Raw genomic sequence first — 15,508 nt, 5'->3', positions numbered from 1 at the left:
GCACACCGGAACCATTACGAGTTCAACGCTACAGGGATGTTTCAGTTCACATTACCCTTAACGCAAGACAACAAGTATGTGCATCTTCGACACGTAATCCCTCCAGCCTCACCACCACCACCCATGTCACCGCATACCCCCCCCCCCCCCCCCCCCCCCCCCCCCCACTGCCCTGCTGTGCTCATTGTCGGGGCCCATGACCTTTCAAACAGATTCCCTGGGCAATGTCGCTGCCTGCAGTCATTTGTGGCAAGCTCCTTCATGAGCAGCATAGCAAAACGTTTTCAGTCCCCACCAGAAAGGGTCAGCACTACTGTAAATCATGATTCACAAACCGTCAATTAATTCTTACATTCTTTCCATATAATGAATGAAGTCCGTACGGTTGCGTTTGCTGAGTATGACAGTGGTGTGGAGCCGGGGGGGGGGGGGGGGGGGGGGGGGGGCGAGGTGCGATGCAGAAGCGGTGCATCCACTCCGGTGCGGGTGGATGTTTATTTGTTACAGTGCCCCGCAGCACTGGATTAAGACTATATTTAGATGAAGAATGGAATATGCTAATGGTAGCCTTGCTTCATGAAGTCAAAAGAAACGCTCGTAGCAAGTTGCAATCGCGTCAAGGGATACGTGCGTTCCATGTTCTTGGTACGGAAATTGAAAGGTTAATTAATTTTTTATTTTGTTGTTTGAATTGAGGGCAAAATGAAGTTTGTCAAACTTTTTTAATCAATATTTTTTCCCAATAAACATTTCAAATTGGGAATTGAAAGTGACTGTAACGTTACAGCATTCGGGAAGGGACAGAACAAACACAATCTTCTTCAAATATGTATTTCAACGCAGCACACAGCCTCTTTTAATGGGTAAGGTCAGCCTTATTTGTCCCTCAATCAATCTGAGGCAGAAGGAGCCTCATCCATATGGGATTTAAGGATTGAAGGCTATGCAAAGGATACGTCTCAAAGAAAAGCAGGAATAGCTTGGTCATAATGCCAGTATGGTTGTAGCCCTGATATAATATTAGGAGAAGTGCTAAAATGGCATGTGGAATGGATAAAGATGTGCTTCGTTAGTTGTACTTGATGTGTTAGGTGGTTACAATTTTGGGACATTTTGAAATCTACAAATAAAATAAATTATCCAAAACCGACAGATCACAATTCAGGGAGCATTTAATTGCATTTTAATAAAAGTATCACTGCTATTCAATCAACTCAAATTATTATTCTGTTACTTTCTGTGACACAATTCAATACAATGTTGCGTCATGTTCAATAAAAGATAATCAGAAAGTATTCTTGGATATTCAAGTCCACAATCTTGAAGGAGGTATATGGTTAAAATCTTCTTTTGGTTTTGTTGTTTTTGTTGTTGTTGTTATTGTTGTTGTAGTTCCTAATGTGGACTGGGATGTCCAGTTCTCATAATAATTTAGATGCAAATTGTATTTGAAACCAAGGTGTATTTGTGAGGTTTAAGCTGACACACACATGTTTAAACTGTAGTACTCAACAGACAAAGATAACACATGGTGTCTTCTGGAGCTACACAAGGCGTGCCCATGTTCTATTCATTTAATCCATTCAACTTGGACTTTTTGTAATCCTTCAATGAATGTGGAAGTACAATTTTGTTAAGACAAGGTGGTTCAACATAAAATGAGCAAAGGAGCAAACAAGAAATGGGGAGGGGGGTGCAAATGTGCTTTAAAACCTAAATTATGAAGTTAGAAGAATTTGAAAATGACTGCTCTTTCGGCGATGCTTCGGTCTTGATTCAGTGTATTCATTCCGGCTTTGACTATATGCATGTCACTTGTCAATGAATACTCAAACAACAACATTGTGTTCATTTAACAACATTGAACTGAATTAACCTGGTTCATATTCCAACCAAAGTGGCGAAAAGAGTAGCGAAATAAAAGTAACCAATAAAGGTGTCATCCTTTCAGACACTGAAAATGGGTTTGAGTTAAAGTGTCAAATAACCATTATTATCATTATATGCTCGCCCCTTTTAAATCAACAGATGATCACAAATGGCTAATAATCTTTGGTTGGGGAGGGCCATTTTGGTCGGGAGTCTTTTGGACCGCGGCCATTGACTGTGTACATCCACTTCTTTTGGACCGCGGCCATTGACTGTGTACATCCACTTGGATCTTCTCGAGAGGGAAATGGATACAGCGGAAGCTCAGACAAGGAAGCCAAAAAAGGGACTCTCAGTGAGTCTGTTTTGTGAACCACCAGCATACTGCAAAGATGGCACCTTTTTCATTTATTTATTTCCTAAGACATTTGACACTGAGAAAATGTGCAGAACGGTGATAAATGAAGCATTGACAAAGCCTAAAATGACAGCCACAGATCAATGCCACATCTTTCAATTTGAGGGAATGCTGCTAGTTGAAGTGCAGTCAGGGAATTATGAAAGGGAGTAATTTTACTATCATATAATGGTACAGTATCAAAAATGAGTGCAGCCCATTTCTCGCAATATATAGTAAACAACATCCATTTAATATCATGATGGTAGTATGTGTAAGGCACAGAAAAGAAAAAGAAAAAAAGAAAAACATTAAGATCAAATCTACAGCAGAAAAAGAAGGAGGATAAATAAATAATTTTGCAAACCATTTACAATTTCCAAGTCCTACTGTGCCTTTAACTGTAGGCTCCCATTCAACTCTCCATCTGAACACATGTCTGAAACCTGAGCTGTCATCAGATGCAACATCAAATCCTACAACTACGTAGTAAAAAAACTCTAAAACCCCTGTCTTTCTGATGCATTATGCAAAAACATAAGAAATCTTTTAGCTAGCTGTTGCATTCTTACTCCTAATTGCGTTGCTGGGTAAGAAATGACTGACTCTGCCATGTTAACTACTGGGGTTGGATGCCCTGGGCAACATTAAATATTGATTCTGCAGTCCAGAATCTGATTGCTATCGAATCATAAAACTTAGCTTTTGGATTTAATATGGATCATATTTTATTAAGCAAAGCAGCAGGATACATTAAATCGTATCTCCCTGGAGTAGAAATATACCATCTTCCTGTTTATTATTCAAAAATAAGAAGCACTTTGTATCAGGTTAAAACATATACATCTGTGGTTAGAGAGAGACTGCCAACCAATATGTTCTTTAATGAGACAGAGCAGTCAACATTGAACTTTTTTACCTAAACGTAATCATCGTAATAATTTAAATATGACTGGCATGTGGTTATATAAAAGGCTACAACAATGACCAACCTTATTATGCACTCCCCAACATGGTCTCACAGGAATCCGTGAAATGACTACGGTCGGACGCTCAACTCGAAATCCGTGGACATCAAGGAAACACGCCGATATCCGTGTGTGAGCCACGGAATAACAGTGTCATTTACTTGCATTGGAGCAAATTCCGTGGCCACATCACGGACAATTTAAGTGATTCCGTCAGACCACCGCGGATTTTGAGTTAAGCCCCCGCTGTGGTCAAATGTGGCACACACACAGATTGAAACGGGAATCTGTGTGTGTGCCACGGAATATCATTGTCATTTACTTGCATTGGAGCAACTTCCGTGGACACAACAAGGACAATTTAAGTGTTTCAGTGAGACCACCCCGGGTTTTGAGTTAAGCCCCCGTGGTCGACTCGCTCGTTGAAACAGGGATCCGTGTGTGAGCCACGGAACATCAGCGTCATTAACTTGCATTGGAGCGAATTCCGTGGCCACATCACGGAAATCGGCGTGTTTCCGTGATGTGTCCACGGATTTCGAGTTAAGCGTCCGACCGTAGTCATTTCACGGATTCCTGTGAGACCAGGTTGGCACTCCCATAGGAGAAGACTCCAGACTCTGGGTACATTTCTTAACCAGTCAACTGCAGGCCCGGCCTGGCATGGCTCAAATGTTATGGTTGAGACATTGCGTCATTGAACAAAGATGTGCATAGGCAAAACTAACAAAAATAAAATACGTTTCTACAAAATATTCCAGTCAAGGGATTGGTGTTCATCTCCATGTAGGGCATTTTACTGCGTTTTTGTGTTTGTGTCAAGACAGTTTGTGTGTATGAGTGTGCGTTAATGCGCCTGTTTTTGTATCTCACCGTGCAAGTATGCATTCTTTGTGGGTCAGCATGCATGTGTGTGGGAAGGGTTTGTGTGTCAGCCAGAATGTGTGCATGAGTGTTTACATGTTAATGTGTGTTTCAGCATGCACTTGTGTCTGTGTTTGTTCCTGCTTGCGGTTGTCTTTGTGTGTGCTTCATACTATTGGTGCACAAGTTGGTGTGTGTGTGTGAGTGGGACTCAGCTGTAGCTTAATTAGAATTGGATGTCATCTCATAGACTGGCTATTCACAGCCTTAACAGAGACAGCCCTCCTAGGGGACCAAGGCATCTGAATTAGAAGCGGGAAGCTTCTTTTGACTAGGATTTATTCAAGCATTACCTTGGTTTGTCAAACAGAAAAGCTTCTTGTACATCCTCCAGAACACTAAAGCCGACTACTGGAGTGTAAACCTGTTCAGTGTGATCCATCATATTAGGACGCAATTAAAAGGTAAGTGTGGGGTGGCAGAGTATTGCCCCATTAGCAAGTCAAACTGACAGGAGAAGTACGAGAACAAGAGAACAAGAGCAAGCAATGGATTAATATCGCTTCCTAGTCAGTTACAGTGCTAATGTTGCATCTGATGAATGTGTCCTGATGGCTCATAATGTCATGTCCCCCCCTACCCCCCCTCTCCCCCAACCCCATCCCGCCATCACACATACTCCCTCCGGGCAGCTCTTTTATGGGCCAAGGCTCCCTTCCTCCCTCCCTCTCCCTCCCTCCGCCATCTGCAAACTGACAGAATCGTCAGGGAAACGGCCCTGTCGCCCTGACGAGGTGCAGGCGAGACCGTGGTGACAGTTTGTGACACACATTTGGCAGAAGGCTGAACCTGACTCGATATGAAAGGTCCAAGTGGCCCAGGTTTAACCGCACGCTAACACGTACGACCATGAGCGCTCACGTCATTTTCCTGGATTAGATAACAGATGCTGGGAAGAGGAGCGGATGTGTATGCCGTTTTGCTACACAACAAACAAAAAATAATATATAATAAATAATAATATACAACAAAATAAAATGGGTGCAAAACAATGAGTCTTGTTTAACGTAGAAAAGGTTATTTTGAATGAAAGTAAACAAGAAAAGGATTTCATGTGAACAATATTAAGTGTCAGAGCTAATTTCGGTTCCATTCAACATACTACTCTTATCTACATTGTGTGTAGGCTTATCATGTCTGCCCTATATTACAATTAATGTATGTTGTGCGACTAAATAACGTTTAGGGTACATGTTTGTGCTTTGTGCACAAATGATCCACCAACTCAGAACAGGCTAGTAACATCTAATAGCATGAATGACTCTTATACTTATAACAATTATTATCTCCCATTCCAATTATCCAACTAATTTGACTATTTACCATAACTATAATGTTGTATCATAAATTGTCTAAGAACATTTGGCAAAGCGCGCGTTTTACTGCTAGCTGTACATTTAGGAATTTGTGCGTGATAACCACAACTTGTTCTTGAACTTTGTAGCACCATCATGTTTTACATGCTCTTCCTCTAACCTGACATAGAACCTTCACACTGTTGCTATGCTAATTTGGTCTTGGACCAAGCGTTCAGCAAGCTGCTACTTTACAATCCAGACACACATGGGACCTCTTTTGACTTGACTTTCACTGCCACAGGTTGGTGTTTGTTAGGCTAGTAGTAAATATTTGGGGGCCGTTGCTGCTCTGTCCTCTTCAATAACATGCTGATACATACTGCTACACCATCTCTGAGTGTTTCAGTCTGTCTCCATCTCCTCATTTGTGAAATGGATGGAAATTACCAATCAAGTTTCTCGAATCCTATCCAATGGACACTTAGATCAATAAATGTAGCTTTGTTCTGGTGCTTTGATTTTTTTGGGCAGCATTTGTAACAATAAATACTTTTGTCAGCAGCAATGGTAGAGGACCCTCCAATTTTTGGTGTTAGTTAGTAGAAGCCAAAAACTTCTTTGGAATAAACCGCAAACAGGCATATGTGTGAAAAAGCATTTCTAAAAGAGCTAACTCAAATCAGTTCTCCATCATGTATATTCATGAATGTGATGTATTTAAACATATGTTTTGAATCTACCAGTCAAGGGACTGCGGATGAAATATAGCCTTTTGGGCTGATTCTGGCACATCGACAAAAAGGTTTTTCAATGTGTATCGTCCCAGGCAAATAATCAAATGTATGCCATGAATTATAATGAATTAAACATAAAGAGTGTGACGAGTTTATGTCTTGCAGGACTGAGAAAGAGAAAGAAATAACACTTTGTGATACAGGACCAGCACTTTCGGACCTCCCATTTAATTCTGACAGTGTTGTTTTGGTACGTTCCATAATGCCTTGCCAGTGCAGCCTGGCTCCGCATGGCAACCAGTCTTTTGATGGATGGCTGTAGGAATATGATGCCCCTGGGGCAGATGTTTTTCTGCTGCTCATGTTTTGATTGGCATGACAGTGATGGTAGTGGGCTGTGCTAGGGCTGACTCTGCCTGTCGTCTCCGTGGGGAGAATTCTTAGTCACACTCATTCCACTTCCCCCCTAACCTAATCCAACATCTGATCCCTTAATGGCTGCTCACTCACTCCTCCATTTTCTGTTACTACCCTCTCTCTCTCTCTCTCTCTCTCTCTCTCTCTCTCTCTCTCTCTCTCTCTCTCTCTCTCTCTCTCTCTCTCTCTCTCTCTCTCTCTCATTTTCTTCTGTCTGAAGACTTTACCAAAATAGACAGACATATTTTAGTATAACAAGAGCAAGGACAAATACAATTAGTAAACTGAATAAAATTGGTCACAGTTCAGTAACGCTGTATGAATACACCTATTTGTTTCGTAAAATGTTTCCAAATATAATTAGAGTGGAAAATAAATAAAATCAATCAAGAGTGTTGAATTGCTAGATAATGCATGGATGAATGCATGTAGGACTTCATATCGAAGATATGCTGTTACTTGGTTTTACATATAAATAATGAGGTTCCATCTGCTGTGATCAGCCAAGCACTGCCAAGTCATATCATGGTCCTTTGCCATTTGGCTCCTCCTAATATCCCGCTGATAATCGGCTGCTATGTATCTTAGGCAGAGAGGCAGAATTGGTTTCCAAAATTATTAGAAATTACAAAAATATGTATGGTGCCATTACTGGGTACTCATGGTCATAAAAGCCAACTGGCCAATATTAAACTACCAAAATATCTGAATCAGCTAAATAGAAGTGCAGGGATTAGAACATATTAAATCCATCTCCGTATGGGACTGGTACAATGGAAGTATCTTATTGACCTTTCATAGGCACCATGTAACAATAAAGTGGACCGGGCTTGTACATCAGAATGCATCATGGAATTTGTTGTTAGTAATGTAAAATCCTAAATAAGCGTATATCGTATCCTAGTGTAATCAATTCTGACACGTCTCTCATCAGAGACACTGCGACAATTTCAAGCACAATAACACAAATAATTTCATGATTAATTACTAAACAACGACCACAACAACATTACTACCGTTAACACTTGTATGCTCCTGTACTTCCCAAATGTAAGCTGTATGATTTACAAGCTCTGTTATTAATATTGTAGGATGTGATTGGATCTTTACCAAATTAGTGGTTTCCAAGGTTACAAATGGAGTCATCTATATCGATGAAATGCAGTGATCATTTGAGTCCACTCAGCATGCAGGAATGTGAGACATGTTAATGTAATCCTCTTGGTGAATACTGATTGTCAATGAACTGTTCAGGATGTATGTGGGGCATGCTTCACAATGGGATCTCGTCGGTTGGCAAACATGCATATCATTCACGAACAATGTATCTGACACTTTCAAGCTCAAATCCCCCCCGAGCCTTTAAGCACAAGATTGTTATGCAACTACTTTGTTATAACAACATCCCTACGCCACTTAGTGCCAAGACAATGAGGCCCGAAATGGCGACAATTTAAAGACTAAGTGTTTATGTGTGTGTTTAAGTGTGTTTGTTAATGTGTATGTGTGTTACTGTGTGTGTGTGTGTGTGTGTGTGTGTGTGTGTGTGTGTGTGTGTGTGTGTGTGTGTGTGTGTGTGTGTGTGTGTGTGTGTGTGTGTTAATCTGTACGTCTGTGTGTGTGTGTGTGTTGGTTAATCCCAGGGTAGAGATCTCACCCGGGGATACAAATGCAAAGAAGCACAGCTGGGGATTTTCACTGTCCCTTGGTTTCTGTTCTAATTAGTATGAAAACAAACAAACACATACACACACACTCATGCAAACACACACACACACACACTCACATACACACACGCACACGCACACGCACACGCACACACAGACACACACACACACACACGCACACACACACACACAGACAGACAAAACGATTGTATGTATTTGTGGTTGTCACAGAGTCTTCTTTCGTTTCTGGGAAAACGAAAATAAAATTTGTGGGTAGAAAAATAATATAGTTCTGGAAGAAGTCGACAGAAGGCGGTTAAGGCTAAAATATGACATTTGCAGGACGCACCAATCAGCTTGTTCCAAAGATATTATCAGAGGAAAACGACAGCTTTTACTAATGTACTAATAAGTAGTCATCACCTCGCGTATATGTCTGTTTGTTTATTCATGAGTTCATTGGGATGCCAGTGGGTGTTGAGCGCAACAGAATAACTCAGTTTCACAGCAGCACGTACGCAAAGGGCTTTGGTTGTCCTTTACCTATCTGCCCAGAAACAAGCTGCGAGCTAAAGTGAGCATGATGCCTTTCAAACATGATTTTTTTTTTATACACTGCCTTATGCAAAGAGCTTTTTGTCCAAGAAGAAGTTCGCAATATAATAATATCAATGTGTTGCATGCACATCAGTGTAGGAGAGACAGCAAGCTGGTTAAATAACACCCTGACACACACACACACACACACACACACACACACACACACACACACACACACACACACACACACACACACACACACACACACACACACACACCTGGAGCCCAAAGAGAGAAACACAAAGAGAGCCCTGTTACATAACTGTAAAATCACATTAACCATTCATGTTGGCCTCTGCTTTTCATACACATGAAAGATGCACGACATACAACGCAATGTTTGTAAAAAAATTGTAGATGTGTTGTTGTTTTTTCGTTCAGAAGAGTAGACATTACGAAAGGCCCTGGACGGTTCCTCTGAAACTTTCTATTAATAATAACAACAGAAAACACACTTTTTGAGGCAGCTTTGCAAGTACAAAGAAAAGATGATCCGGTTCTGGACACAACGCGGACGGTTTGGTGGGCCGCGCGCAGACCCTCGCTTTAAGACCCGCAACGGTTTCCTCCTCATTTGAACAGCTTTGAAGCGGGTTTCCAGAAGGCAAAAGGAGCATCGCATTTCACATTCCTTTGAATATCATTAATTTACTGGTGCCAGAGGTGTTTCGCCTTTTTATTCCCCTTTTATTACTTAAGGCCGAAGACTTGTGAGGGGATTCTGGCTCACAGTATAATTCCATTTGGTGCCTGAAGATAAGACTCAGATATATGGATCCCTCCGCTCAACTCTTTCCCTCTTACTGTCCCTCTCTTTATCTCAGTGCGTCTGGATCCCTCGCCCTCTCTCTCTGTATCTCAGTGTGTCGGAATGTCTCTCACTCTCCCTCTCATCCTCTCTCTCTTTATCTTAGTCTGCCTGAATGTCTCTCCCTCTCTCTCTCTCTCCCTCTCTCTCTGTATCTCAGTCTGCCTGTCTGTCTCTCTCTCTCTCTCTCTCTCTCTCTCTCTCTCTCTCTCTCTCTCTCTCTCTCTCTCTCTCTCTCTATCTTAGTCTGCCTGTATGTATCTCCCTCTCTCTCTGTCTCTCCCTCTCTCTCTGTATCTCAGTCTGTCTGGATGTCTCTCCCTCTCTCTCTCTTCAGCTCTGATGTAGCAGTGTCGCAGTCCTCATTGAAAAGCAGCCTGAGAGAATTTTCTCTCACCAGGATTTTTTGGGGTGTAGTATCATATCTAAGAGCGTCAGCTTTGGCCTGGTGCGCATCATCAAGGTCTTGTCCCTACTCTGCTTACAGCAGGACTTTTCTTCCTCTTCTTATTACCCAGCCCGCCTGCCCCGTTCAACAGGGAAAGCACCATCAAGATGTGTCAGATACAGCCACTTTTTAATATTATCGGTGCTGAAGGGGGGAAAAACAGCACCCTGAAAAAAAAAAAAAAAAGGACTTGCAAGGATTACACACCATTCTTCCCCTCCACCCGTTGACCGCTTACGTATTTATGTATGCATTAAAATTGTGCATTTGAATACTGGTATTAACATTGTCGGATCTTTGTTTATATGAGAAATATACATTACATCGCAGGCCTGCCTCATGGATTCTGCATGTTGGGCTCAACATCTAGCTCCTAGTCTACCATACCTGTAAGCGCAGAATGAATGGCTGCAGTGTATTAAAAGCTGTGACATATGGGCGCGCTGCTGCTGCTTTTTCCAGGCAGCAGGACAGCGAGAGGTTAAGCTAGGAGACGGCCGAGCTGCCAGGATGAGCTCCGCTGCCTCTAATGACAGCCTAATCTATCACTGTCATTTAAGGCCTCAGCAAGGCCTGCATCAATGAGATGTAGCAACACCCAAACCTACAGTACAGGGAAGGCCTTGTGCCTCAAAGAGTGGAGCTGTGGAGTGGGTTGGCGTGTAGGCAGGTAGGTGTACGTGTGTGTGTGTGTGTGTGTGTGTGTGTGTGTGTGTGTGTGTGTGTGTGTGTGTGTGTGTGTGTGTGTGTGTGTGTGTGTGTGTGTGTGTGTGTGTGTGTGTGTGTGTGTGTTGACCTGCTACTTAATGTCATACAGGAGAAGGTAGGGGTGAGACAGTACAGAGACAGGTCATTAAGGAGCTGGTAGGGGATAGACAGTACAGACACAGGTCATTAAGGAGCAGGTAGGGGTTAGACAGTACAGAGACAGGTCATTAAGGAGCAGGCAGGGGTTAGACAGTAGAGAGTCAGGTCATTAAGGAGCAGGTAGGGGTTAGACAGTACATAGTGAGGTCATTAAGGAGCAGGTAGGGGTTAGACAGTACAGAGACAGGTCATTAAGGAGCAGGCAGGGGTTAGACAGTAGAGAGTCAGGTCATTAAGGAGCAGGTAGGGGTTAGACAGTACATAGTGAGGTCATTAAGGAGCAGGTAGGGGTTAGACAGTACAGAGACAGGTCATTAAGGAGCAGGTAGGGGTTAGACAGTACAGTCATGTCATTAAGGAGCAGGTAGGGGTTAGACAGTACAGATACAGGTCATTAAGGAGCAGGTCGTTTTTTTTACCACTGTTAAAAAACGGAAACTGAGGTGGTACGGACACATCACCAGATCCTCAGGCCTTGCAAAGACCATCTTGCAAGGAACCGTACAAGGTGGAAGGAGACGAGGGAGACAAAAGATAAGATGGGAAGATAACATCAGAGAATGGACTCACTTGAAAATCAGTGAGGCAATGAGAGCTGCCGAGGACAGAGAGGGATGGAGAGAGCTGGTCAACAGAGCGTCTGTGGTGCCCCAACGACCCTCCGGGGTTATGGGATAGCGGAGAGGTGAAGGTGAAGGTGAAGGGGTAAGGGGGAATCTTGCTCAAGGATAGGTACAATGCGGAAATGGGGATTCAACCCAGAACCATTTGTCTGTAAATCAGCAGAACACACATTGTTGTTCTTGAGTGCATGGGTAACGAACTGTTGAGAGGATTAACTCAAAAAGGCTTTTAAAAAGAATCACAACAGAAAACAAATATATCCTCAGTAGCATTTAGACCAACTCATACCAGACAGCTTTTAATTATATAATCTCCAAATGATATTGCAGTTGCATGTAAATTGAACCCCACTGAATAGAGCCATTAGAGAGCCGCTTGCTAAAGGAGCTCTTTATGAAACGTTGCTGTATGAATATAATCAGGGACCCACAAAAAAAAACAGAGCTTTGAGGCATTATGAAACTACCCACTTGTGGCTGTAATCCTTTATTTTTGTAAAAAAATTCAGATCGCCATTATGCTCTTGTGCTTGCAGTCGAAGAGAGAGGGAGAGCGTGTGCGAGAGAGTGAAGCAGAGGGACAGAGAGATACAGAGAGACAGTTTAGAGAGAGATAGGGGAGAAAAAATAGTGAAGGAGGGAAGGGAGAGAGAAAGAGAGTGAGGCAGAGAGGGAGGAAAGGAGCTGACCTGTCAGAAATGTAGGCGGGCATTACCACATCAAGTGGTGGTCGACGGGTGCTTTGGTTTGCTCAAAAAATAGAGAGAAAAAGGCTGTTGCAGGGGCCCCATTAGCATGTCGTACAGCAACCTGAAGGCCGTCGTCGTGGGCAACAGGCAAAACCAAGTTCCGGTTGGCTATGTAACCAAGTCGCGCACCAGGGAGAGAAAAAATAAAGACAACAAGAGGAATCAAAGGGTAGTCCTTTGTTTCTAGTCACAATAGATAGCTCATGCGCAGCAGGCCACCATGAGTCAAACTCTGCATTTACACACAACACGATCTGTGGGGTCTCAGGTTGCCGGCCAGCGGACTCTTGTTTCCAAGAAGAGCTTCAGCAGTGAGAGTCTTCCTTCAACTATGCCGCCGTGTCACCGTCCCACGGATAGCGATAATCCTACCTGTCAAGCGACAAACTAGACCTGCCCCTTAGCGTGTGTGAGTGAGTGGAAGCGCATGTTGGCTTGTGTGTACACACACCCGCGCCGGCTGCCACTGTTGTGTTAGTCAATGTTTATTGTAATTGCTGTGCTCCGTGCGGGTGTATTGGCATGGATGGACGGGACATAGCAACAGAGCCAAAGAGCGTGCAAGGGGGACCAGACAGAACTCCGTGCAAAAGAGAGCAGACCTTAAGGCAGAGACCAACCACGACAACCAGGACAAGTCATGAATCTGTGCTAAAAGATGAAACACACAAATATGCACACACACAGGAATGCACGCACAAATGTACATATATCGTACAAAGAAAATCAATAAGCTGTTTGATACCATATCCTGTGTGTGATTTTCCATTTAGTGTGTGTTCTATAGAAATGTTGGTGTTTCTAATGCTCAGTGATGATATTTCTGCATTTCTACCCTCCTTTATGTGTAGACTACACAGAATGACAATATAAATACAATTTAAAGATTCAATATTTCTTTTATAAAGGTCAAACTGGCTAATACCAGTTGTTTCTGTGATATTATAATACATGTGTGGTACCCTTTCTTGGGCCTTGGCTGCATAATGATTAGATTATAAACAAGGGTGCTGATGAAATACAACACTGGCACTAGCCTTTAAATTAGCTGGGTCAGCTGCTGACATTTTGCTTGCTGTGGCAGCTGCATAGCACAAGTTTACCCATTAAACAGGACCATGAGGGAAAAAAGTGGAATGTCTCCAGCCACCAAGCGGGACGTTTGCTGGACACCAGGCTCTCAGATCAAAACCATAATTAATTCACATTCAATGACAATTATATTTTTTAGTTCAAGCATAACCAAAAACCGGCAATAAAAGTCGGCAATATTCACAGCTTCTTAAACCAATCCATGTCCGTTTCTCCAATGCATCCAGGAACAGAGAAGCCTAGTAAAGACTGACATTATATGACAGTGTTTCCATGGCGAGGAAACATGCCTTCCAATGCCTTGCTGAGGAAAGCTGCGTCGGCAATGCTAACATTGGATTTTTTTATGACATTTTTTTCTCCTTCAATCCTCTTATTTCCTGCTTATGCTTCCTGTTACCATGGCAGCGGTGTGTTTGCATGAGCACCTGATTCGCGGCCGCTCTGGTGGCTGTGGGGGAGTGTTGGGAAGCCCGTTCAGATGCCCTCTCATGAGGTAGCGAGCTCCAGTGAAAACTAAAACAGGCCCTGTGTAGGCCTTCACACAAACAAACGTACCCACATACAGGCAGAGGCACAGACACGCATTCTCTTTCCCAACGCACACACATACGCACGCTCAAACACAGACAGACAGACACACACACACACACACCTCACACAGTAACCCTTGATATTAACAGTTAATTTACAAAGATAAAGAATGGGATACTGCATGATCTGGTTCCCCCCCCTCACACACACACACACACACACACCTCTGCCTGTGCTGGGAGGCGCCAGTGAGCAGGGGGGGGTGATCAGAGGGGACCCCCCTGTAGCCAATAGCCTTGTTAACATTCCCCAGTGTAGCATCAGGGAGGGCCACGGGTCATAGATTAAAAGGGGACTCCCTCGAGGTTCAAACCTATGCATTTCTAAGAGCCCAGTTCGTCTTCAGCAAGCTTAGCACACACTGGTGCCAGGTGGGTGGAGTGTGAGTCCATACACCCCCCGCAGTGTATCTCCGGCGTATATGAGCAGCCTGGCCATTCCCACTGGTAGGTGAACGTAGTGTATGAATGCAGGTTAGCAATGCTACTGAGCTAGAGCGGGTAGGCTCAGGTTAGGTGTAGGCTACACCACCGGACATGGAGGAGGAGGGGGAGGGGGGTCAGGGTAGGCTACACCACTGGACATGGAGGAGGAGGGGGAGGGGGGTCAGGGTAGGCTACACCACTGGACATGGAGAAGGGGGGGGGGGGGGGGGGGGGGGGTAAGTATGCATATCCCAACGATCTGACCTGGTTGTTCTTTCTCTCCCCCTCTGTTGTATGTGTGGTAAACCGCTGCCCTTTCACAGCCCCCCGCTCCATTATGTAACCGGGGGGCAGGTTGCGGAGAGAGGGAAAGGAACAAACCCCCTCAGGCGTGAGGCGATTATTTTTTCTCACTTCACTCACCGTTGACACAAACACATCCAAAACTATGGCCTCCTTGTTAGTCAGATGATGAAAAGGCCAGGTGTCTGTGTGTGTGTGTTGGGGTATATAATATATATATATTAGATATTCTAAATGCAATAAGGTTGCTAAAAGGGCCATCTTGCCGTACTACCAGCGTGTGTTTACGAGAAGCATTATTTATTAGATGGGGAAGGCAGGAGGCCGCATATGCAGCTTTTTAATGGGTGCTACAGGCATGACTTCTATTACTTATCCTCATTAATAACTACAATATCTCGTGTACCAATGGTGGTCACAATCATTAACACCAGTCGCTAGTGGCAAACGAAGGCCTACATCAGTCAGTCTGAATAAACAGCACTCAGCGATGCGCTTGTTTTCCAGATGTGCGGAAACGGGCTAGTCCATCCATTGCATGAAGCTTGGTTTCTTTTTGCCTCTTCCATTGCCTAAGGCAGTCCAGTTCCAGTTGCTGCATGCTCGGCCTCTTGTGCAATGCAGTTCTACGAACGGGAGCACTGCTCCATCTAGTGGCGATACAAATATTGCGTGTCCTTAAAATTAAAACCTAATTTTGATAGGTTAAAGGGATACTTCACCAC

General features: G+C 43.5%; 1 protein-coding gene across 2 annotated transcripts in view; it reads right to left on the bottom strand.

Annotated features, from left to right (window-relative positions):
* st3gal4 (ST3 beta-galactoside alpha-2,3-sialyltransferase 4) overlaps positions 1-15,508 on the bottom strand; it is an 84,144-nt gene that overhangs the window by 16,080 nt on the left and 52,556 nt on the right. Inside the window, exon 11 of one of the 2 annotated variants that reach the window (XM_060075512.1) lies at positions 8,930-12,477. The exons of the other annotated variant lie outside the window; for it this stretch is intronic. The gene's annotated coding sequence lies outside the window, so the exon portion shown is untranslated. Of the gene's footprint in view, positions 1-8,929; positions 12,478-15,508 lie in introns of those variants that run through there. 2 annotated transcript variants of the gene reach the window in all.

Source organism: Gadus macrocephalus, chromosome 16 (genome assembly GCF_031168955.1).
Source record: "Gadus macrocephalus chromosome 16, ASM3116895v1".
In the NCBI taxonomy this organism is placed as follows: Eukaryota; Metazoa; Chordata; class Actinopteri; order Gadiformes; family Gadidae; genus Gadus; species Gadus macrocephalus.
The sequence above is the reverse complement of the archived record's forward strand: the minus strand, read 5'-3'. Positions and strand labels throughout refer to the sequence as shown.